We start from the raw sequence: 22942 nt of genomic DNA, 5'->3' as shown, positions 1-22942 counted from the left end.
AGTTCATGTTGGAAAAAAAGAAGAAAGCTTCCGTGTGACACCAGACACTCCTGTTCTGGTGGCTGTACATTGTCATCCCTTGTCTGTGCAGGAGCAACTGTATCCAGCCTGCTGTGTCCAAGCATGGACTCTGTCCACAGGTCTGTGTGATCCTGTGGTGGGAAGCAGGAGAAGCCCTAGGCCTGTGGCCAGCAGACCTGAGTTCAAATCCAAACTCTCTCTGGAAGAACATGCTGAGCTGCCTCAGCCCTCCTCCTCTCCACTCTCACCACCATCTTGTAGCTTTTCCCTGGCCTTTCTCTCCTGGTTTCATTGCCCGTGTGTTCTCTGTAATGCCACTAGCTCCTCCTCAGCCCTGGGGCACCTCTTCCATTCCTTCTTTTACAAGATCTTTCATCTGGGTGTCTTCCAAATTCCCATGGATGGTCTAGCCCCCTTGCCCCTGGAAATCCCCATGATGGCTGTGGGATCCCATTGTGCTGGCTTCCAGCGAGACACTGACTGCTAGCCATCATCCCACATTCTCCACTGCTTTGTGAGCAGGGCCACTTGCTGTCTGTGCCCAGGAACACAGGAAGGCACATGTGTCCACAATGGAACACGCTTCACCATGTCTCTCTTCCTACGCACTGTGTCTTAGTCAAGTTGAGTAGTCACTTAGGCCAGAGACCTGAAGAGTCAGCCCTTGGGACCTCTCTGTCTTTAGCAACTTTCTTCTGATTGCTCACTTCCCACTAAATAAAATTCAAATCCAAGATTTTGACTTCATTTAAGTTCCAGTTTTTTGAGCCTTGGTTCCTTGTGTGCTTTCTATAGTCAGGTTGGGCTGAACTTTTGGCAATTTCTCAGCTACCCTCTACATCTATAGCAAGTTCTCTCAGGCTTAGCATTACTGACATTTGAATCAGATTCTTCTCTGTGGCTGCCCTGTGTTCTGTGAGCAGTGTTCCTAGCTAGTCCCTACTCTGAATGTTCCCAGATATTGCCAGATGGGTCCCCAGGAGACAAAAATCTCACCGTGGTGAAAACCAGAGCTCCAGAGTCGTACTGATTCTCCTTGCAAAGTTCTTGCCTAGGTCGTTCCACTCTTGACTCTAGAATGCAAATTATAGAAAGCATAGGGTTTGGCGTTGATGGTGGGGATCAACATTAGTGCAGTGAGTATGGAAATCATAGCTAAAACTATATAGAAAATAAATATAAAAACATAGCTAGAACTAGTGCTGTAGTATGATTCAGCTAAATGAGTTCTGGGTACAGATCCCAAGGAATCAAAGTCAGCACACTGCAGAAGCACTCTGGTATGTTTACCAGAGTGGTAGCTGCATCGCCAAAATGTGTTTACCTGGCTGTTTATCAACCTACGAATGGATCAGGAAAACGTAGTGTACACGGATTGTGGAGTTTTATTCAGCAACGAAGAAAGAAATTATGTTGTTTAGAGAACAAATAGAGAGAGCTGGGTTTCATTGTGTAAAGAGAAGTAAGCCAGGCTCAACCAAGACAAGTCTTACATGTCACCATCGCGTTTGTGGAGTCCAGGGGGTGGAAGAGGCCTGGATGTAAAAAGGGGAACAGTTAGGAATATGAAAGGGGATGGAAGGAGAGGGTCTGGGGGAAAAATGGTGTTTTCTTAGTTAGGGTTGCTATTGCTAAGATAAAACACAGTAACCAAAAGGAAATCAGGGAGGCAAGGGTTTATTTGGCTTACACTTCCACATCACTGTTCATCTTTGGAGCAAGTGAGGATAGGAACTCAGGCAGAGTAGGAACCTGGAGGCAGGAGCTGATGCAGAGGCCATGGAGGGGTGCTTACTGGCTTGCTCTTCATGGCTTGTCCAGTCTGCTCTCTTATAGAACCCAGGACCACCAGCCCAAAGTGGTACTACCCACAATGAGCTGGGCCCTACCATGTCGCTCACTAGTTAAGAAAATGCCTAACAGCCTGTTCTTATGGAGGCATATTCTCAGTTGAGGCTCCTTCCTCTCTGATGATTCTAGCTTGTGTCAAGTTGACATAAAACCAGTCAGCACAGGAGTCAATATGTTCATAGTACATTACATTCATATATGAAAATATCAATAATGAAACCCATTACTCTGAACAATTGGCATGCACTAGTAAAACTATTTCAAATTAAAAAGAAATAAAAATATACTCTAGGATTGCTGAGTGTGCAAGAGATGAGAATTGGAGAAATAGGTAGAACTGAGCATAATGGTGTGAGCCGTTTCCCTGGGACACGCCCATGCTGGGTTAGTGATGTCAGCCGTTTCCCTGGGACACGCCCCATGCTGGGTTAGTGATGTCAGCTTATCCCTGGGACACGCCCATGCTGGGTTAGTGATGTCAGCTTATCCCTGGGACACGCCCATGCTGGGTTAGTGATGTCAGCTTATCCCTGGGACACGCCCATGCTGGGTTAGTGATATCAGCTTATCCCTGGGACACGCTCATGCTGGGTTAGTGATGTCAGCTTATCCTTGGGGCACGCCCATGCTGGGTTAGTGATGTCAGCTTATCTTTGGGACACACCCATCTGGGTTAATGATGTCAGCTTATTCCCGGGACACGCCCACGCTGGGTTAGTGATGTCAGCTTATCCCTGGGACACGCCCATGCTGGGTGAGTGATATCAGCTTGTTTCTGGGATACACCCACGCTGGGTTAGTGATGTCAGCTTATCCCTGGGACACGCTCATGCTGGGTTAGTGATGTCAGCTTGTTCCTGGGATACACCCACGCTGGGTTAGTGATGTCAGCTTATCCCTGGGACACGCCCATGCTGGGTGAATGATGTCAGCTTGTTCCTGGGATACACCCACGCTGGGTTAGTGATATCAGCTTATCCCTGGGACACGCTCATGCTGGGTTAGTGATGTCATCTTATCCCTGGGACACACCCACACTGGGTTAGTGATGTCAGCTTATCCCTGGGACATGCCCATGCTGGGTGAGTGATGTCAGCTTGTTCCTGGGATACACCCACGCTGGGTTAGTGATATCAGCTTATCCCTGGGACATGCTCATGTTGGGTTAGTGATGTCAGCTTACAGAAACTTTAAAAATCAATAAATAAATTAAATTAAAAAAATTAAAAAAAGCAGGATGAACAGTCATGGGAGCAAGTCAGTAAGCAGCATCCCTCCATGGCCTCTCCATCAGATCCTGCCTCCAGGAACCTGTCCTGACTTGCTCCAAGGATGAGCATTGTTGTGAAATCTTAAGCCAAATAATCCCTTCTTCCTCAAGTTGCTTGAGTCATGGTGTTTCCTTGCAGCAATACAAACCCTAGCTAAGACAGATGCTCTGCCGGAACGTGGCTGAAACTGGATCGAAGGGTAACCTGAGCAGAGAGATTTGCAGATCAATGCATGCTGCATTATTCACAACAGCTAAGATACTGAAGAGCCCATGAACAGATGACTAGCTAAAGGGAATGTGGCTGCTGGGATAAGACACCATGACCAGAGCAACTTAAAAAGGAAAGCGTGCTACTGGGCTTACAGTTCCAGAGGGCTAAAGTCCATGATGGTAGAGCAAACCCGTGGCAGTAGGAACAGCTGAGAGTTCACATCCCAAACCACAAGCAGGAGGCAGAGAGCACACTGGGAATAGCATGAATCTTCTGAAACCTCAGAGCTCACCCCAGTGACACACCTCTTCTTTCAAGGCCACAACTCTTAATCCTTCCCAAACAGTTTCACCAACTGGGGACCAAGTATTCAAATATACAAACCTATGGGCCCATTCTCATTCAAACCATCAACGTAATAGATGTGCACAATGGAATTTCATTCAACTGTACAGAGGAATGAAATGATACCATTTTCTAGAAAAAAGATGGAACTGAAGATCATCACGTTAAGTGAAATGAGGCAGACTCAGAAAGACAAATGTCTCGTTTTTATCATATGCATAATCTAGATTTGAATATAAACATGATAGTATATATACATATATATGATATGAACATAGGAAGACTATGAGAGGGAAGGACGAGGCCTAAAGGAGGGCAGAGAGACAAACAAGACAGAGTCCTCTCCAATGAGGGTGAGAGAGAAAAATAAAACAGTGAGTGTCTTCTCTTTTATGGAAAAAAGAGACCCTGGGGTATGAAGACAGCCCCCTCTGCAGGCTGGGGTATGAAGACAGCCCCCTCTGCAGGCTGGGGTATGAAGACAGCCCCCTCTGCAGGCTGGGGTATGAAGACAGCCCCCTCTGCAGGCTGAGGTATGAAGACAGCCCCCTCTGCAGGCTGGGGTATGAAGACAGAGCCCTCTACAGGCTGGGGTATGAATACAGCCCCCTCTGCAGGCTGGAGTGCACTGACTGCAGTGCAAGAGTCAATGGCAGAGCTGCCCAAGACCAAGATGACTCCAGACTCACTCTGTGGTGTCTTAACCCTGCACAGCAGTCATGAGTCATGGATGAGTTCACGCCTAATCATGTGTTTAAAGTCTCAGCTAATAAATATCGGTGCTTCCAAGGAGCCAGAGGTTTCATCATAATGGTTTAATGAACAGAATCAAAAGCTTATACACTGACTTGTGATTTGAAAATGGAGTATGAGCTAATTTATATACACAGCCAAGTAAAATGTAAGCTGAAGCCATGACATAGATCTAATTAGGCAAAGGTACAGTGGTGACAATCTGCTGTCTTCCAAAGTCTCAAATGTCCTCTCTTTAAAATCAGCCTGGTCTAGCCCTGGCTACGTGTGAGTGACATGAATTCAGGTGTCAACTGCCATTGCTGACATACCCTTGTCAGATACTTTCAGTCCGTTGACATCAATTTACTAAATGTCCCTGGTGTAGGGGGACATGGCGCCATCCTTGAGGCAGTGGGAATCCCTGCCTAGGAGAAGACAGACATGGGTGTGTGGAAGGTGAGCTCAGAGCCCAGGGCACAAAACCCAATTGCTCTGGTTAGTGAAAGCCTGTCCAAGGAAGCAATCAGTTGCTGAAGAAGTTGAAGAGGCAAGGATTGCCTTAGGGGCTCTGTCCCTGAGCTGGACACGCAGGGCAGTTAGTGTCGCCCCTTGCTTTCATGCAGGAACAAATAGGTAGCTCAAAGATCGAACACTGTGAGTCCCTGCAACAGGACCACAGGGAAAGCAGCGCTAGGAGAGGCTCTCCGTGGAAGGCAGGAAGGAAGTACTTGTGGCATATGACTTCAAAGATGTCATAACTCTGGAAGGGAGAACAACCATCCTTGAGTGAACATTCAGTGTGAGCTTGGTGCTCTGCTAAGTTTTTGTCATATCCATCCCATGTGTCAAACTGTGCTTTACTTTCTCATTGCCATGACCAAGGCGAGAGGCCAGTTCATGTTCCAGAATAACAACTTAGAAGGATACTATCTGAGGTGCCAACCAAGGCCTGCCATTTGCACAGCCTGTGCCCTCAAAGTTTGCCTTGCATCCTAGACCAGGGGCACAAAAGAGATGTCTCGGGGTGTTGGTAGTGAAGGGAGTGTCTTTGTAGGGACTGAGCTGGTTCTGAGACGTGCAATCAAGCTCATGCAGTATTGTGGGAGCTTAACTCAGAAATTGCTGGTCAAGAATAGACATAGGAAAGGGACAGTCAGGCAGCTGCCCTATGGGTATCAAGTTGTGAATTCTCCTGGGGACTTACTCAGAATTATTATATCTTAGCGTGAAGGAGCTGGGGATATTTAATACTACACCTATCACTGGCCACTAACTGGGGCCACTTCCAGGGGTTCCAGTTTTTAGGAACATTGGCTTGCCTGTGTACTGGCCAAGCCTGCCCAGCCCTTGGTAGGATGCTGGCCAGCAGGAAGTCTCCGAGCTCTTATTAACAGTACTGCATGCACAGGAGGTTCCTGTGTTCATCCAAGTGTCTCCCAGAGTCTGTGTCCCTGGATGCTAGAGCTCCAAGTTCTGGGGAGAAAGACATGCCGGCCTTTGTTCCCCTACTGTGCCTGGGACTCCTTCCTACTGTGCTGCTAACTCCTCTTAGTAATGACAGATCTTTGGACTCCATGCTGGTAAGCCTAAGCCTAGACGCGGAGTCCGTGGGCACTCGGTAATCTTCCTTCCCTGGCGAGAGTGCCAGATGTCCCAGCAGCTTGTGCTCACCCGCTCTAAGGTAGGTAGTAAATGGTGTAAAAGGTTTTGCCTGTGAGTTGTTCATCCATGTTGGACTCAGGGCCTTACTTCTGGCTGGATTCGAGTCAGCTTTGCTATGGCTATGCTGTAGCATTCTGCAACTCCAGGGTCATATGGCTTCCTCAGGTGTTACCTTTCTCATTTGTTTAAAGGGACAATCATCAGAGCCAGCCGGCCCCGCCCCCGGTCCCTGTTGACTGGTTATATAGCAGCACCAAGATTCACCAGCATAGCTCTTGAGAGATGGGGGCTTTTCAGGCTCTCTTCCATTCTTGCATAGGGCTTGAGGCTTGAGGCTGCCCAAGTCAGTGCCCTGGCTCCGGCTGCTGTCAACAGGAAAGCCAGGCTGGACCTAGTGCTGGGTAAGAGCATAGGTCTTGCGATCTGTGGAATAGAGTTTTATCTCTGCACCTTTCTGACAGGCTCACTCCAAGCAAACCACCCATCATTCCCAGTTCCCTCACTTTTAGGTTGGAGCTAAAACCCGCTCTGTTCTCCTTTCTGCCTAGCGCTGATCCAGCAGAGCACGCACAGCCCTTAGCAATGATGTAAGCTTCCTACCGTCATCATGTGTCTCAGCGTGGATCGCGTTCCCACTCAGGGAGCTAGGAGGAGATACTGGGTGCCCTCAGTCACCCAGAACCCCGATGTCACAGGAGCAGATGGTTCTTTACCTGTCTCTGTAACTGTCAGCCTTTGTTCCTTCCACAATTAGACATATCAGGTTCAAAAGACACACTGCCTCTCCCTGATGAATAGATTAACAACCTCCCTCCCCAGATTTGGGGCTTTATCCACATCTTGAATTGCTGAGTAGCTTGGAGTGGAAACTGCAGGGAGCTTTGGGGAACTGCAGGGAAGTACCAGTCTACCCTGCTGTATCCAAGTCCCTGTTTGTGGGAGGTGGCAGGGATCATGTAACCAAGGCAATAGGAGCTGGCTTGAGGCTCAGTCAGGGGATGCATGACATGGGTGCCCACATGGTCGGTCCCAACCAACTATATAGAGAAAGATGAAGTCCTGACCCTGAAGTCAGAAGGTGTAGTGACGGTGGAAGGAGCCAAGGACAGGAAATGGAATGTCAAGCTCGCAATGTGCGACTGTTGTGCAGACAAGCCTGGGACCAGCAGAAGATGTCAGGTCTGCTCTGGTCTGGAGCTGGGAGGCTGTCAGTGTGGTACCAGTGGACTCAGTGCTAACCCCTACTCCCTATACTGGGGCTCTGTAGCAAGCCAGCTACGTTGCCCTTTCCTGACTTTACGTGAGAGCTTTGTGTAGGTGAGATCTATTCTTCTGTCCTCCATCCAAGACCCCTTTGTTTCCTTTGCCTTTGAAGCACATCCCAGCTGGCTGGTGCTGGGGGCAAGCCCTCGACCCATTATTAGCCAGCATTCTCTGCCCCCACCTGCTGGGGAGCCCCACCTTGTCAGCGGTTGCTGAGACCTGACACTGCCTCCCTTTCCCCTCAGGAGGCCAACAGCGTAAGGAGGAAGCAGAACTAATTTAGGAGAAAGATGTTTCTAAAACAAACATTGAGAGGCGTAGCAGTCTGAGCAGACAACTGAATTTCATATTTACCCCTTTGTTTTTGTGGTGGAATTTGACCTACTCTGGCGTGAACTCTTTTCTTCTCCTCCAAATTAACATTTTTGAGGCAGAGTGCAAGAAAAACCCTGGGACCAAAGCATCCAGCATTTCTGGAGAAGCCCCTTGGCCCTGGCTGGGTCAGTGTGTAGGAAGTAGCCTTCCCAGGGGCATCAGAAGTCTGAACAAAGCCAACCACTAGCTTCTAAATTGATTTTCAAACCAAAATTGGAACAGTTCTCAAATGCTCCCAGGACTTGGGGCTATTAATACTGAAGACCGAGAAGGAGAAACTGAGTGTGTAAGCGCTGATTTATGAGCGAAAGGAAGTTGCAGGCTTGGAAACGCGTACGTAACCCAATCACAGCCCCCTCTGGAGATGTGCCAGGGGAGAGACGAGACTGTGAAGAAAGAGGGGTTCTCAGGGCTGTGGATGCATATGGGCTGGGGGGTGTCATATGGGCTCGGGGCCTGGAATGAGCAAGCAAGATGCTGACCATGTTGACCTTCTCCTAAGCCCGGCAGTATGTGCAGGACTGTCAGCCGCGCCTGAGACACGCCACTTAGCCTTTGTTTGTATTTATTTCCTTTTATTTCTTTCTCACGTTATGTTCTGTCACTGAGCAGACTAAATGACAGGAAGAGCCTCTCCCCATCAGAGTGTGGGACCGTGGCCACCGCTGCTGCAACCTGAGGTCTTGTTTCAGGTGTCAGGTTCTGAAGTGTTAAGGTCACCGATCCAGCTGTTAACTGGTGAGACTCGCCACGGTCCAGTTGGAGCACTGTGATATGGGAAAGTGAGGGTGGCCTGTCGGATCCCGGCAGGTGTCCTGCGAGTGGACATTCCCATCTCATCCTTTATTTCTTGTGGCTGTGCAAAAGTTATCATTACATACAACTGAGCTGGGGCAGATGTGCACTAAATACTCACACTTGGGGTATGTGGTTTGATGAATTCTGGTGTGAATTCAATGAAAACCACAGGATAACAGACATAGTGCTGGAGAGATGGCTCAGTGGTGAGAGCTCTCATGGCTCCTGGAGACGGCCTGGGTTCTGTTCTCAATATACACCTCAGACAACTCACAACTGCCTGGAACTCCAGTACCAGGGGATCCTGCACCCTCTGCTAGTCTCAGTGGATGTCTACATGAAGTAGTCCACATAAACTCATGCATACACATATACATACAAGTATACAAGTAAATAGATAAATAAATATTATTAAAAAGATAGCAATTATACTCTTTCTGCCCCAAAGTTCTTTCAGGGCCTTGTAAATATTTCCTCCATCTCACTGCTCCCAGGCAGATGATCATCTGGTTTTTGTCTCTAGAGACAAATTTGAATTTTCTAGAATGTTAATAAATGGAATCATTTGGGACATATCTTTGTTGACCTGGCTTCTTTCAGCATAACTGACATCGCCCATGTGTCGCACCTACCTGGAGCTGTTCCTTTTGAGTCATAGTCCATTATGTGGCTGTTCCACAATGCTCACTAATTTGCCTGTTGATGGGCGTTTGGGTTAATTCCAACATGGGGCTACTACAGATAAAACTGTAATGAACATTGTCTTAGGGTTTTATCGCCGTGAAGGGACACCATGACCATGGCAACTCTTATAAAGGAGAGCATTTAATTGGGGCTGGCTTACAGTTTCAGAGCTGTAACAGTCCATTGGTGGCACATGGGCAGACTTGGTGTTGGAGACGGAGCTGAGCCGTTCTATATCCAGATCTGCAGGCAGCAAGAAGAGATGGCTGCTACACACTTCTTCCAACAAGACCTCACCTCCTCATCCTACCACTCCCTGTGGGCCTGTGGGTTCAGTTTTATTCAAACCACCACAAACCCCATGGGGAAGGTCTTTTTGTGGAAATGGGTCTTTGTTTCTCTTTGGATGAAACCATTAGTTCTGAGTTCCAGAGGAACTGCTCCATTGTGGTTCAGGGTCCTGCACCTCACCATCATCTCCCACCTGGAGTGCACAGGGGTGTCGTCAGTTGCTCCGCTGTGGTTCAGGGTCCTGCACCTCACCATCATCTCCCACCTGGAGTGCACAGGGGTGTTGTCAGTTGCTCCGCTGTGGTTCAGGGTCCTGCACCTCACCATCATCTCCCACCTGGAGTGCACAGGGGTGTCGTCAGTTGCTCCGCTGTGGTTCAGGGTCCTGCACCTCACCATCATCTCGCACCTGAGGTGCATGGGGGTGTCGTCAGTTACTCTAGCCATGCTGGCGGAGTGACAGCCCATTGTGATTTCAACTTCTGTTTCTCTAATGACTGACACTGTCTGTCTATTGTCATGGATTTGGCATTTCTTTAGTGAAATGTTGGCTTAAATCTGTCCTTATTTGAAGCTGGATTCTCTTTTTATTACAACATTCCAAGAATTCTTCATATTTTCTATGTGGAAGTCAGACGCTTTGCATTGTTTTTAAATTTGCAGATTGCCTCTTTTAGTTCCTTGAGGAGATCTGTTAGTGAGCAGATATTTTAAATGTTGATGAAGTCCAATTATAGAAATGGCTTATGTTCTTTGTGTTGTGTTTAAGTAGTGCTCCCCAAGTCCAGAGTCATTCAACGCTTTTGAGATTGTCTTCCATACATTTCATGGTGTTAGCTCTTGCTTTTGGGTCTGTTATCTGTTTTGAATTAAGTCCTGTGCCTGATGTGAGGTTTGCATGGTTTTGCTGTTATTTTACCCGCAGCTGTTTGGTCGTTGTCATGTGACCTGTGGCAGGGCTTCCTTCCCCCATTGAATTGCTCTTCATTTTTATCCAAAATAATCAGTAGTACTATGGAGGTCTGTGTTTGGATTTTTTGTGCTTCACACCTTGGTGCATCTCCATCTACCTTATGTAAATATCATACCGCCTGATTGGTGTACAATTACATCTTGAAATTAGGTGGCGTAAATCTTCCAGTATTGTGCTTTCTTAAAGTTTTCGATATGTATTTAACTTGACAATTCCTACCCTGGAAATTTTTTTTGGGGGGGGGGAATTCGGTAAGGATTAAAATGAATTTATAAATGAATTTATCATACAATTCAGGTAATTTAAAATATTCTCTTCAAGTGTTTTTGGGTTTTGTTTGTATTGTTTTGCTATCTTCAACCACTAAAGCCACCTCACAGCTTTCTGCTTGCTGCTCTTTTCCCCAATTCCTTTCCCCTGTTTTTCTTTTGACACTTTCAATGAGTGTGTCTTCAAGTTCCCTAGTCTTTCTTTTTGCACTCTTTCCAGTACTAGAGAATGAACTTAGGCCTGGCACACATAGGCAAGTTATAACCCTTGCCCTGCGGTGCCTTTTCTGTTGGCCTTATCCAGCATGTCCATTCATTAAAGACTGTAGTTTTCATCTAGAAGTTCAGTGTGGGCCATCTTGGCATCTTGCATGTCCCCTCTTATCACACTGTACCTCCCTGCACCTCCTGGAGCACAAGGGAAAAGTTCTGATAAGGTTATGTCTCTTTGTCTACCAATTCTGCTACCTGCATCATGTCTGGGTTTGTTGGTGTTGACTGAATTTTGCCCCTTGATGATGTGCAGACCGTTCCAGGATGCCAGGCACTAGGTGAGGGTGCTGTACTCTTTCATCCTTAAACTTTGTTCTGGAACTCACTTAACGTCCTTAGAGCCATGTTAATTCTTTTGTGCCTTCCTTTGGAGACTTATTACTTGAGGCCAGAATGACTTTTAGTTGAACACTGAATCCCACCTTCAGTATTCTGCCTGGTACCCTGCAGAAGGCTCTTTGACTCTGATTTGCAGAAGCATGAGCTACCTGTAGCTCTGTCCCGGCTGGCTGTAGGTTCTTCCTGGTCCCAGGTCCAGGCACCCATGATCAGCTCTCAGCTGAAGTCTAATTCTGTTGCTCCATTGTTTCTGGTCTCACTCACTGTTAAGGTAATTTTTTGGTATTTTCTAACTTGGTCAAGGATGAAGCACGGGAATTGCATGTGTGTTTATGTATGTATATGCATGATGGCTGTATTGTGTGCATATCTATGTGTGAACAAGAAACTCCACTAAGCTATAGTTTCCATTTATCAATCATGGGAGATAAATGTGGGTCCCAATGAAAATTTTTCTACAGTTAAAAATATTCTGTGGTCTTCAAAATGGCCCAGTGAATGTCACTTTCTACGACAGACTGAAGTAATGCAGACTGGAGCATGGGTTAGGGTATCTAAACAAAGTTTGTCCCAACACAGTCCTTCATATGAAACATGTGAGTCTACCCATGATCTCATAGTGAGATGCAGCATGCCGATCTGGCTAGGATGATTATTGTGATCACTAGTTACCCACCCTGCTACTTTGAAATCCCTTTATGGTTGAGTGGGAGGAGGCAGAGAGAGACAAAGTCTGGTCACTGATTGGTTGCGGCTGCTCCTAAGAACTGACATCCTTTTGAGGAAGCCCTTGAAGGGTGGACCAAGGAATCCCCACACTGCTGACACTGCTTGCGTTCACAGGATCAGTGTCCGGGCTCTACAGGCCTAGCCATGATCATGCACATCGCTATCAGCTGAGCAGGAAGTGACACAATACTGTGTGTAGGATCAGTGAGGGATCAGCGCTGGCAGAGGCATGGAATGCAAAGGGGGTAGGGGCCCAGCAGTCTGGGAACAAGGCAGGCTCTAGCAACTGAAGAGTCAAGCTTCGTAAAGATATTTTATGTGTGGCCAGGACCGGAATTGGCATTTACTGTCCCCAACCCTCCACCCTGAGAAGCCAGGAAGTACCTCCACACCCAACCTCGCCTTTGGCCAACTAGCATTCTTGATGACTGAGCAATTTTAAAAAATTCTGCTCTTGGAACATTTCAATTCTAGGAAGAAATTTCTAGAAGCAAAGGCTTGGCAGGTTGCGAAGGCAGCAATTCTGGTTTGGAAGAAACTCCGGAAGACACTTACCTGCCAAGTATGTACTGACGGGCTGGGTGGTCAGCAGCAGCAGGCGGGGCAGGGTCAGGCTTCCAGTATCTTCCCAGAAACTGGCCTAATGGAAGGGTCAGTCCTGTCATCTCTCAGTGCTCATGGCCAGAAGACCTACCACCCCATACTTTCCATTCCTCTATAATGGAAGTGTGGGTTTCCCTGAAGGCCCAAGGTTCCTTCTTCATCCTGGATTTTGGAAATATCCCTGTGGATTGCCCAGGGAGAGAAATCCTGCAGGAACCCTTTCTTGTTTACAGCCTGGCTTGACCCGAATGTCCCTCTGGCTTTAGAAATAGACAAGAAAGAAAAGACAACAACGTCTTTCTTGCATTGTCATCTCCCAGGTAGTGGATGGCCATGACCTCTGGCTTCAGAGTCCTGACCTGGCTTGTCCCTTTGTAGAGGTTTGTGCTGCTGGGAGGTGGGAGAGACCTGTTAGGCTTCTGTGAGCAGCCATCTCCTTCACATTAAAATAGTGTGTGTGTGTGTGTGTGTGTGTGTGTGTGTGTGTGTGTGCAAGTGTGTGTGTGTGTGCATGTGTGTGTATGTGTGCGCGCGTGTGTGTGCGTCTGTGTGTGTGTGTTTGCATAGGTCATGGCAAGTAGAGGTCAGAACTCATGAGAGTTGATTGTCTCTACCATGTAGATGCCAGTTATCAAACTCGGGTCCTTTGGTTTAGAGGCTTGGGCTTTTACCTACTGAGCCATCTTGCTGGTTCCACAATATTTTGATTTTTGTGACTTACTTATTTCACTGAGTATAATATCTTCCAGTTTTACCCTTGTGAAGATTGGATGCTATTATTTTTTGTGACAGACTAATATTCTTTTGCTCACATGTACAACGATTTATTGATCATTTATTTGTCAACAGAAGTCTCAGTGGATTCCATATTTTTGGTCAAACCAAGGTCCTCTCCTTATGTACTAGACAAGTGCTCTACCACATAGCCTTTGTCTCTCAGATGTCTCCTTGACACACAGAGTTCATTTCCTTTAAACACACACTTAGTAGTGAGTGGCATGTCTAGATCATATGACAGCTATGTTTCCAGTGATCTGAACACCCGCCACCATGTTTCCCACGACGGCTGTATTGGTGACACCCCCACAGCACTGCTAGGGAGCTTCAATCCCTCTGCATCATCTTGTTTAGTTTTATTTTTAATGTTGCTCTCCTTTGGTAAACAGCACCATGGATACAAGTCCCAATTCCGTGATGATCCTGGTTTGCCATAATAAACCAACATTTCCTCCTGAGGTTTTGATTCTGAGAGGACATTGCTCTGTGTAGCCCCAGTTGGTCATGTATAAAATGGTATCTGCTTTGCTTTTGTTAATGATTCTTCTCCTTTCAGTTTTTATTGCATGTCCCTGGTTGAATATCTGCTTTTATCCTGAGTGGGACTTTTTGTGTGTGGATTTCCTGATAACTACTTTAAAACTCTTCCCCATCTTTAATTGCATAAAACCCACACACTAAAAAATTACCATATTAACTATTGTAAGTATGTAGGACAGTGGTGTTAAGTATAATGTACAACCATCTCTCTCCATTTCCTCCTCTACCTCAACCACCCATCTGTACTTCTAATTCAACCACCCAACTCCACCATCCAGCTCCACCACCCAACTCCACCATCCATCTCCCCCATCCATCTCCACCATCCAGCTCCACCACCCAACTCCACCATCCAGCTCCACCATCCAGCTCCACCATCCATCTCCACCATCCAACTCCACCATCCATCTTCACCACCCAACTCCACCATCCATCTCCACCATCCATCTCCATTATCCAACTCCACCATCCAGCTCCACCATCCATCTCCACCACCCAACTCCACCACCCAACTCCACCATCCATCTCCACCATCCATCTCCATTATCCAACTCCACCATCCATCTCCATTATCCAACTCCACCATCCATCTCCACCATCCATCTCCACCATCCATCTCCACCACCCAACTCCACCACCATCTCCACCATCCATCTCCACCACCCAACTCCACCACCATCTCCACCATCCATCTCCATTATCCAACTCCACCACCCATCTCCACCACCCAACTCCACCATTCATCTCCACCACCCATCTCCTTTTATCTTCATCATCCATCTCCATCACCTATCTCCATCATCTGTCTCCATCATCCATCTCCACTTCCCTATCCACCAGCTGCAACCCTGAGAGAAGCTGTTGTGCCCACCCCCTTTGCTGCTCATGGTTGTGGGAGAGGACTAGGGAATTGGTCAACTGAGGTTTGTTCTCAGTAGTACCAGCCCCTGGTGGCAACATACATACTCACAAATGGAACAAAGCCAAACTGCCAAAGCACCTGAGCCAGCCATGCAAACTTAAACTCCACGTCCTCCACAGTGAAGGCTCATCTCTCTGCTGATAAAAGGGAAGGGTTTCTTTGAAGGCTGCTCTCTCTATGCAGGATTATACCCTACAATGGGGCAAGAGCTGCCAGCTAGGCCATTGAAGGGGAAGATGTGTTTTGTTCAAATTGGCATTATCTCCTCCCCTAACCCATCCTGTCCCCTCTGGCCTGGCTTCTGTCAACAACCAAGTTTTAAGACCTAACTGCTATTCTTGCAGCAGAAGAGTGATGGGAGGAGCCAGGAGTGCTGGGGGAGGATCTTTCATTCAGTCTCCACTGACCACCTGTCTGGACTTGTGGATGGAGAGGTATCTTGGGAGCTGTGCTTTGTGTGTTAGCACCAGGAAGTTTCTACCAAAACGCTGATCAGACGGGTCACCATAGAAATTTCTGTGCCTCGTTTCTTAGCTGCAAGAATGAGGCAGTGGTAGCAAAGTCCTGCGGCTAATGCAGGAGAAGGAGGGAGCCACGCAAAAGGACAAGAATCATCTGGGTTGGAACACTCTGGAGATCCACAGAGGGATGAGGACCACCCAGGGCTGGGGAACACATCATAGGATAAAGTCAAAATGAGGCCAGGTGACTTGAGGAAGGCTACCTGGAAGACAGTGTACTGCAGAGGCCCTACACACGCAAGAATACATAGGCCTAAAACAAGAGTAGCTAAAGAAATGACTCTCCACTTCAGCTTGAGTTCTGCAAGTCTTAGCTACTACTGGGCTATGCCTTCAGGCTCCCCAGCTTTGGCCCCATTTTGGTTCCTTCTTTCCCTGAGATTCAGCATCCCTCCCCCAAACACCTGCTCATTAATGGCCACCAGCCCCTCCTCAAGAGAGGTGTCTGGTGAGCCAGGATTAGGGGAATTTAAGCTCAGAGAGGTTAAGTGACTTGCCAAGAATCACCCAGCAGATCAATTTTGAATCCAGAAACAGGAACCAGATGTCTCCACCTTAGGCTGTGCTTGCTTTAGAGGGAGGGGCCGGGGCTGGGAGCCCCTGAAGAGGGGCTGGGCTACTTTGGAAGAGTCTAAGAATTACAAGTCATTGTGGGACTTATGCTCAGGAGTTAGGGGCAGGCATTCTCAAAACATGGGCTCACGGACAGCTCCAGCTTGCAGCTTCTGCTGTGACACAGATTTCCATAGGAAAAGACGCTGCAGCGAATGAATGAAATGAATGGGTGAAGGATTTGGCACAGGCTGTATCAAGTATCAAATAATGAGCTCCCCATTTCCTGTCACCAGTCAGTGTTTCTCAGTTTAGCCAAAATTGGCAAGAGCAGCGCTGGTTATTAAAGGAAAACTGGAAAAGGCAATTAAGTGCTCCTGGGGTTAAAAGGCCGAATCCAGTGGAAACAGGGCTCGTAAATTTTACTCATAGATATCCCTATTGCTCAGAGGCTGCAGCTCTGAAGAGGCGCCACATGAGACAGAGGGCTCCTCACCTAGAGCTGAATTCTACCAGGTTTGCTTGCCTGAGAGTCTTGCGTGGTACCCAGCACTAGGTTCGGGCTTCTATAGGGCAGAGGACTTGGGGAGCCTCAGGTTGCTCTAGTTCAATCCTGAGAGATGTCACACTGGAGGGAGGGATCTGTGCCTCTGCCTGCTTCTTTGCCCAAGCCTGGAGTGTCCTAAAGCATGTGATTCCTGCTATAGAAGCGAAGAAAGGGCCAGGCAAGCCCAGTCAGGCTGACCTAAAGTCTAGCTTCTCAAGCTGAGGGCCACAACCTCATGTGGGGACAGATAACTGGGTGTGGGGGTAGTGACAAAATTGATGATAGTTAAAAGGTTTTAGTCACACAGCAGCTAAAGCTCCCAATGCATAATGAATGTTTCTGTCAGTGTTCACACGTGTTACGTCAGGAGACATCACCACAGCCTCTCGCACACACAGCCCGTTCACCTTGCACTGTGCATGTCGGTGTGCTACACAGGCCAGAAGATGCTGACAGAAACAGACTCATACTGATGTGTGTTATGAATTGAGATTTTTAAATATGCCTCCAGGTTTTCAAACATTTAGTTACAGGAAAAAGAAGAGTCTTTTCCTATCTTCATTCTTCAGCATGTAAGTATGGGAAATAAGGTAACAAATAAGTGAAAATTAAGTGTTATTGGGGGGGGGCGGTGCTAAGGTTTTGACATAGATTCTCCCTATGTAGTCTCGGCTGTCTTGGAACTCACTCAGTAGACCAGGCTGGCTTTTATCTCAAAGAGATCCTTCTTCCTCTGCCCCAGAGTACTGGAATTAAAGGTGTGCACCACCATGCCCAACATGAAGAAGTTTTAATGTATCATCCAGCAGAAAAGGCCACCAGCATAGAAAAAAAGCAAAAAAATCTTTGGTTTGCTGATTTGGGCCGAGACAGTGACTTTAAAAGTCCCTCCCCACATTGTGAGACATCTCTGACCTCCTCACATAGGGCAGGAGTTACTGCAAATTCCTGATCTTATTGGTTTAGAACACAAAGCCTTACCTAATGAATAATTTGGGGCCCAAGACTGCCCCCTTTCCCGACCCTGCTCTAGCAACACAGTAGACAACCTTGTCACGTTCAGACTATCAGTTTGGAGAGCAGGTGCCAAACCAGCTAGGGGAGAGGGGCCTGGTGCTTCCTGTTCTTCTGAAACTTGACAAACTGAAAATCAATCATAACAATTTATTTCTTACACAGGTATCAAATTAGTCTACCTTTGGATTGTGTTGTTAGGAATTTTTTTAAGATTCATTTATCTATTTTATGTATACGAGGACTCTGTCTGCACGTATGCCTGCAGTTCACAAGAAAGCACTGAATCCCATTATAGATGGTTGTGAGCTGCCATGTGGGTGCTGGGAATTGAGCTCAGGTCTTCTGGAAGAGCAGCCAGTGCTCTCCATCACTGAGTCATCTCTCCAGTCCTTGTTAGGATCTTTTACTTTAAAAGTTGCTCTTTGAGTTTCTTACTTGAGTTTCACTAAAAAAGATCATTAAATTAAATTTGACTTGGGATTAGGAGTTTCAGAAAAATCCTAAGACAGCCCATACGTACTTTCTTACATCCGTCATTTTGTAGTAGGTGTTTATGTAAAGCAGAGTTCTTGGCATTGATGATAATAAAACAAACATTCTGAGCAGCTCAGAGAAGAGTAGAAATGCTTGGTCTGACAGTGGTAAATATTTGGCCAAGATTTAATTCCTTAGGAAAAATGCATCTTATTAATATATATGTATATATATGTGTGTATATATATAATATTGCCACTCATCAAGTATTTATATATTAAGCAATTGCTTACATTTTTTCCTTGTGATTTATTATCAGCAAATGTTTTATTTTTCTCCCAATTTTATATGCCTGTATAACCAGGGCCATCTAAGATTCCCTTGGTTAAAGGGGTTGTGAAGAGAACAGCCGCTCTGTTCTATGCACTCTCTGACGTTTTGTGGGGTATTTTCTGTCCGACAGCTTCACAAACGCAGACAGAACCGAGAGTGTTGGCTTTGGGCATCATGCTCACAGCTGAGCAGCGGGTGGCTCCAGACTCATACCCCTGGGGGCTAGACGTGGTTTGGGTGTAATGGGATGGATGTCCCACTGAGGACACAGACCTATGCAGGGTCCCAGCTTGGCCAATTGCTCCCTTCCCTTCCATCCTGCTGCAGCCTGGAGAGGCCTTAGGAAGCATCAGAGCTGGGCATGGTATAAAGACCTCCCAAGAGCCACCTGTGGTGGACCTCTCGACTGGCGACGAAGAATGACCACCACACCAGGATTCCACTCAGATCACGCTTTTACTGGAGTGCCCTTGATTGATGGGGAGCAGGGAACGAGAGGGCGGGAAAACGAGGAACAGGGAGCGGAGGGGCAGGGAGCGAGGGGAGAGGCAGCAGGAAGCGAAGGGAGGGGGGGAGGGGCGCTTAGGCAGCCGCTTAAATAGGGAATTGGCACAAGGGTCGCCCTGTGATTGGATGCCACCAACAGCTGACACCAGACCGCATCTGGATAGGCTCAAGGATCCTCATCCACCGCGCATGCAGGAAGCGGGGACGCACAGCTCTCAAAGCCATAGCCAAATATGGAGTTGTTTACTTCCAACAAGACAGGATGTCTGCGCCATCTTGTAATGGCGATCCTGTCGGGCTCACTACAGCCACCCAAACCACACTATTCAAACTGAAGAGTACTGGGGGAAAAGTAGGTGATAGCTCAGTAGCTCTTGCTCTGGCAATGGGTTCATTCCAGGGCAGCCAGTAAGGAGACCCTGTGTCTGGGCTAAGATATGCCACCAGCTTCCCTCCCTCCTCCCTCCTTTCTCCTCCCCCCCCTTCTTCTTCCCTTTTTCTTTAATTTACTGTCTAGGCTGACCTGGACTCATTATATAGTTCCAGGCTAGCCTTAAACTCACAACATCCTCCTGCCTTGGCTTCTTGAGTTTTGGGATTATAAATATGGACCTACCTTGCCTGGCTGAGTTTTCTGTGAATGAGTTTAGAATGCCTGTATTGTTCAAACAGAAAAATAGACATCCAAAATTCAGCCGGGCTGATGGACCTTTTTCACCTTCAGGAATTCCTTCCCACTTTGTCTTTCCGAAGGGTTACTTATTTGGAAACAAAGGAGGCCCAGGGCAAGGTCTGGGGAGACAGGGAGCACAGATGTGGCTACCCAGGGTGCTTTCGGTCCTCTCCCCAGGTCTGAATCTGTAGGAAATGTTTCGGGCAGTTTCTCATGCCACATTTGCATGCTATACAGCCACCCACCATCTTTGCTGATAATATGACAATTAAAATAGAACGTGGCAGTGACTGCTAATTAAGCCTGCCGGTCCACAAAGAGATGCAGATTGTTTTCAAGTGAGCTGGGCCTGCCTCGGCCTGTCTGCAGCCGAAGACTGGAGTTTGGCTCTAGAATGCAAGGTCCCAGAGTAACAGCCTTCCAGATACCTTTAAATTGTCCTTCTGGAGACAGGGTCTCATACAGCCCAGGTACCCTGGTTGTGAAGCCAAGATCAACCTCAAACTCCTGGTCCTCCTACCTCCTTTAAAAGTGGGCCCTCATTCCAGTTAAAGTCAGTGCTCAAATCCTGCCAGAGCTCGTGGCCCACACCTGGAACCCCAGCTCCAGGGAGGCTAAGGTAGGAGAATCGCCACCAGTTCAAGGCTCGCTGGGTCTACAGAGTGAGGCCCTATCCCAAAACAAAATGCTCAAACTAAATCATCTTGAATTTCAAAAGTGTGTACGTGTTTGGGATGTATTTTCTCCAGTCCCTTCCATCAGTCTGCTTTTTCCTGGTTTGATTTTTGAGGGGAATGATAATAACTTGAAGTGTTTATTTTTCTGTTTGCTTAAGATTTTAAACTTTATATTTAATTAAAATGCCTACTCCTTAACTTGGTTTATTAATAGGGATCTTAAGCTGTCCTGTTACTGTGGAGAATGCCTGCCTCAGAGGATTCTGGGTTTGAAGCCTGTTTTAGTTGCCATGCTAATAGGAAATTTTATAGCAAAGCAAGGAATTAAGTAAGTCTCAGAAGTGCTGGACAATTCTTATCCTGTGAGCCTTGCACTGAGGTGAGATGACCTGCGTGTAGGAACTAGTCTTCAGTCACCTAACAGGCCACTTTGAGAGATCCAGTTTCGGAGAAGAGAAAGGCCTCTCTCTGATGTGCCCAAATGTACCAGCACGAAATAAAATGGGTTAAAGACTGAAAGGCAGGCCTCCTAGTCCTATGCCATGTTACGGTCAGACATCACCAATCAATCACTCTCTTGTACAGTCAGACATCATCAATCAATCACTCTCTTGTACAGTCAGATATCATCAATCAATCACTCTCTTGTACAGTCAGACATCACCAATCAGTCTCTCTCTTGTACAGCCAGACATCATCAATCAATCACTCTCTAATCTTTTGAGCCAGGGTATAACCTAAAGTCCCCTTAACACTGTTTTCACAGTTTCTGCTATTGAGTAAAGGACCTGGAGGCCAAAGCCGAGCACAGGTGTGTCATCCTGAGAGCTAAGGAAGTAAGAGCTGCCCAGGAGCAGCCTGAACAAGGCCTCTGGTCTCCCTACTCCTTACAGTATGGGGAGGGCACGTGAGGAGATGGCCTCCTAGCTTCCCAGAAAAGCAATAAGCCTCTTGGACCCTTTGTCCTGATCGTTTCTTGGGTCATCTGGACAGAACATTCCAGAAAAACATTTCCTCCTCAAATGGTTGAGAAGATGTACTTGAAAGGCTGTTTTGAGTGGGGCTGGTGAACCCCAGGCCGCCAGCTCACCTTTACAGCTTGCCAGAGCTGTCTGTTCCTGGACAGTATGTCTCAGGAAGCCAGACAGCCATAACAGAGGGCAGGAGCAACTGGTTGGCCCCTCACCAAGGCAGGGGAGACTTTCAGGGAGACTCTTGGCAGTTGGATGAAACGCACCGCGTCTCCAGGGCAGCCTGGTGTGCTGTGTGGAGGCTTTTTATTGAACCACTGAGTACACAGATGTGTCCACCCACACAGGCTGGGTGGGGGAGTCTGCAGAGGTAGGAAACTGTCCGAATGGCCTTTGTCTTGGTCGCTGAGGATAAGGCCCGCTCATCTGCCAGGACACTCGCTATGTATTTAGAGATTTAAAGGCTGCCAGAGACAGCTATGAACAATATTAAGAGCCGGGGTCCCCCCACTACCCTTGCTCAGCTGTACCTTTGCTCAGACAGGAGAATGGTTCAGAACTGAACTCCCCAGAGGTTTCCTGGGCCCCTCGCTATGAAATTCCACGTTCTCGGAAGGCGGGGTACACAGCTGTCCAGCGTAGTGTGACCATCTTCACAGTTGGCATTTTTCTGTTCCACGGAGCCCTGCTTTACACTGCTGTGGGTGGCTGTACCAGCCTGTCTCAAATGTCCCTCTGCACAGATGCCGTCCCCACAGGACCACTCTCTTCTGACATATCTGAAATCATCTGGTACCTTTTCTTTGCTTGTCATCGGACCCCGTCTTTCCCAAGAACGCAGGACCTACAAGGGGGTAAGACTTTCAGTCTGCACAGAGGCCAAGAGACTGTTGTCAGTTGGCATGCAATTATGAAAAGGTCTTTGGTAGGACCAGAGGCTCCTTTTCTTTTCCAGCATGCTTTGTGGGGTGCTGGACTGTAACAGGCATGGGCTTTCTGCGGCTGGTATGTCGAAGTCTTGCCTGAACTGCCTTGCCCTTTTCCCAGAGCCTCTGCCGGACATGACTGGACACCCTCCACCCACAGGGCCTCTCTCTGGCCGGCCCCCCACCTTGGGCAGCTGTGCTGGCATCTTCTTCCCACTGCCTGTGCTGGAGGTCGCTATGTTTCCTCTTGGACCCCAGCCGGGGACAGAGGTCTCTGGGCGCCGGCTCTCTGAAGCTGGCCGCATGTGTTTGCTTCTTCCCCAAATGTCTCCCCAGGACATGGGTTATTGGGTTCGGAAGTAAACACATGCCTAACAGCTCTAGAAATAGGGGGAGACCAACATTTTGTCACTCCAGGAGAGAGTTGCAGGGGTCTCTGTAAGGTCTATAAGATCACTGCCCCTTTATGGGCCAAACACCTGTCTCAGCCAGAAAGACATGTTGGCAGTCTCCCTGTCCTGTCTCAGCCAGGCCCCTCCACCTGCTAGTTCTAACTCATGCCACAGAGGTAACGAGGTCCTGTGTTGTCATTGGGTACAGACTCTGACCCTAGTAACAGTCAGAGACTAGTTTATTCCTTCCCTTGTGCCCATCAGAGACACCCAGAGTGCTTGGGGTCTAACCCCGGCCTCCGTACAGGACAGTGCTCCAGGCAACCTCTGCCACCCACCTCTGTGCTCAGTGCACCCAGGGGAGATGGATCTGAATTGGAGGAGCAGGGCCATGGCCTTAGGCTGGGTATACTCCCCA

This window comes from Microtus oregoni, unplaced genomic scaffold, assembly GCF_018167655.1.
Source record: "Microtus oregoni isolate MIOR12 unplaced genomic scaffold, Mior012 000011F_ref0000422, whole genome shotgun sequence".
Classification (NCBI taxonomy): Eukaryota; Metazoa; Chordata; class Mammalia; order Rodentia; family Cricetidae; genus Microtus; species Microtus oregoni.
Note: the sequence above shows the minus strand (reverse complement) of the source record.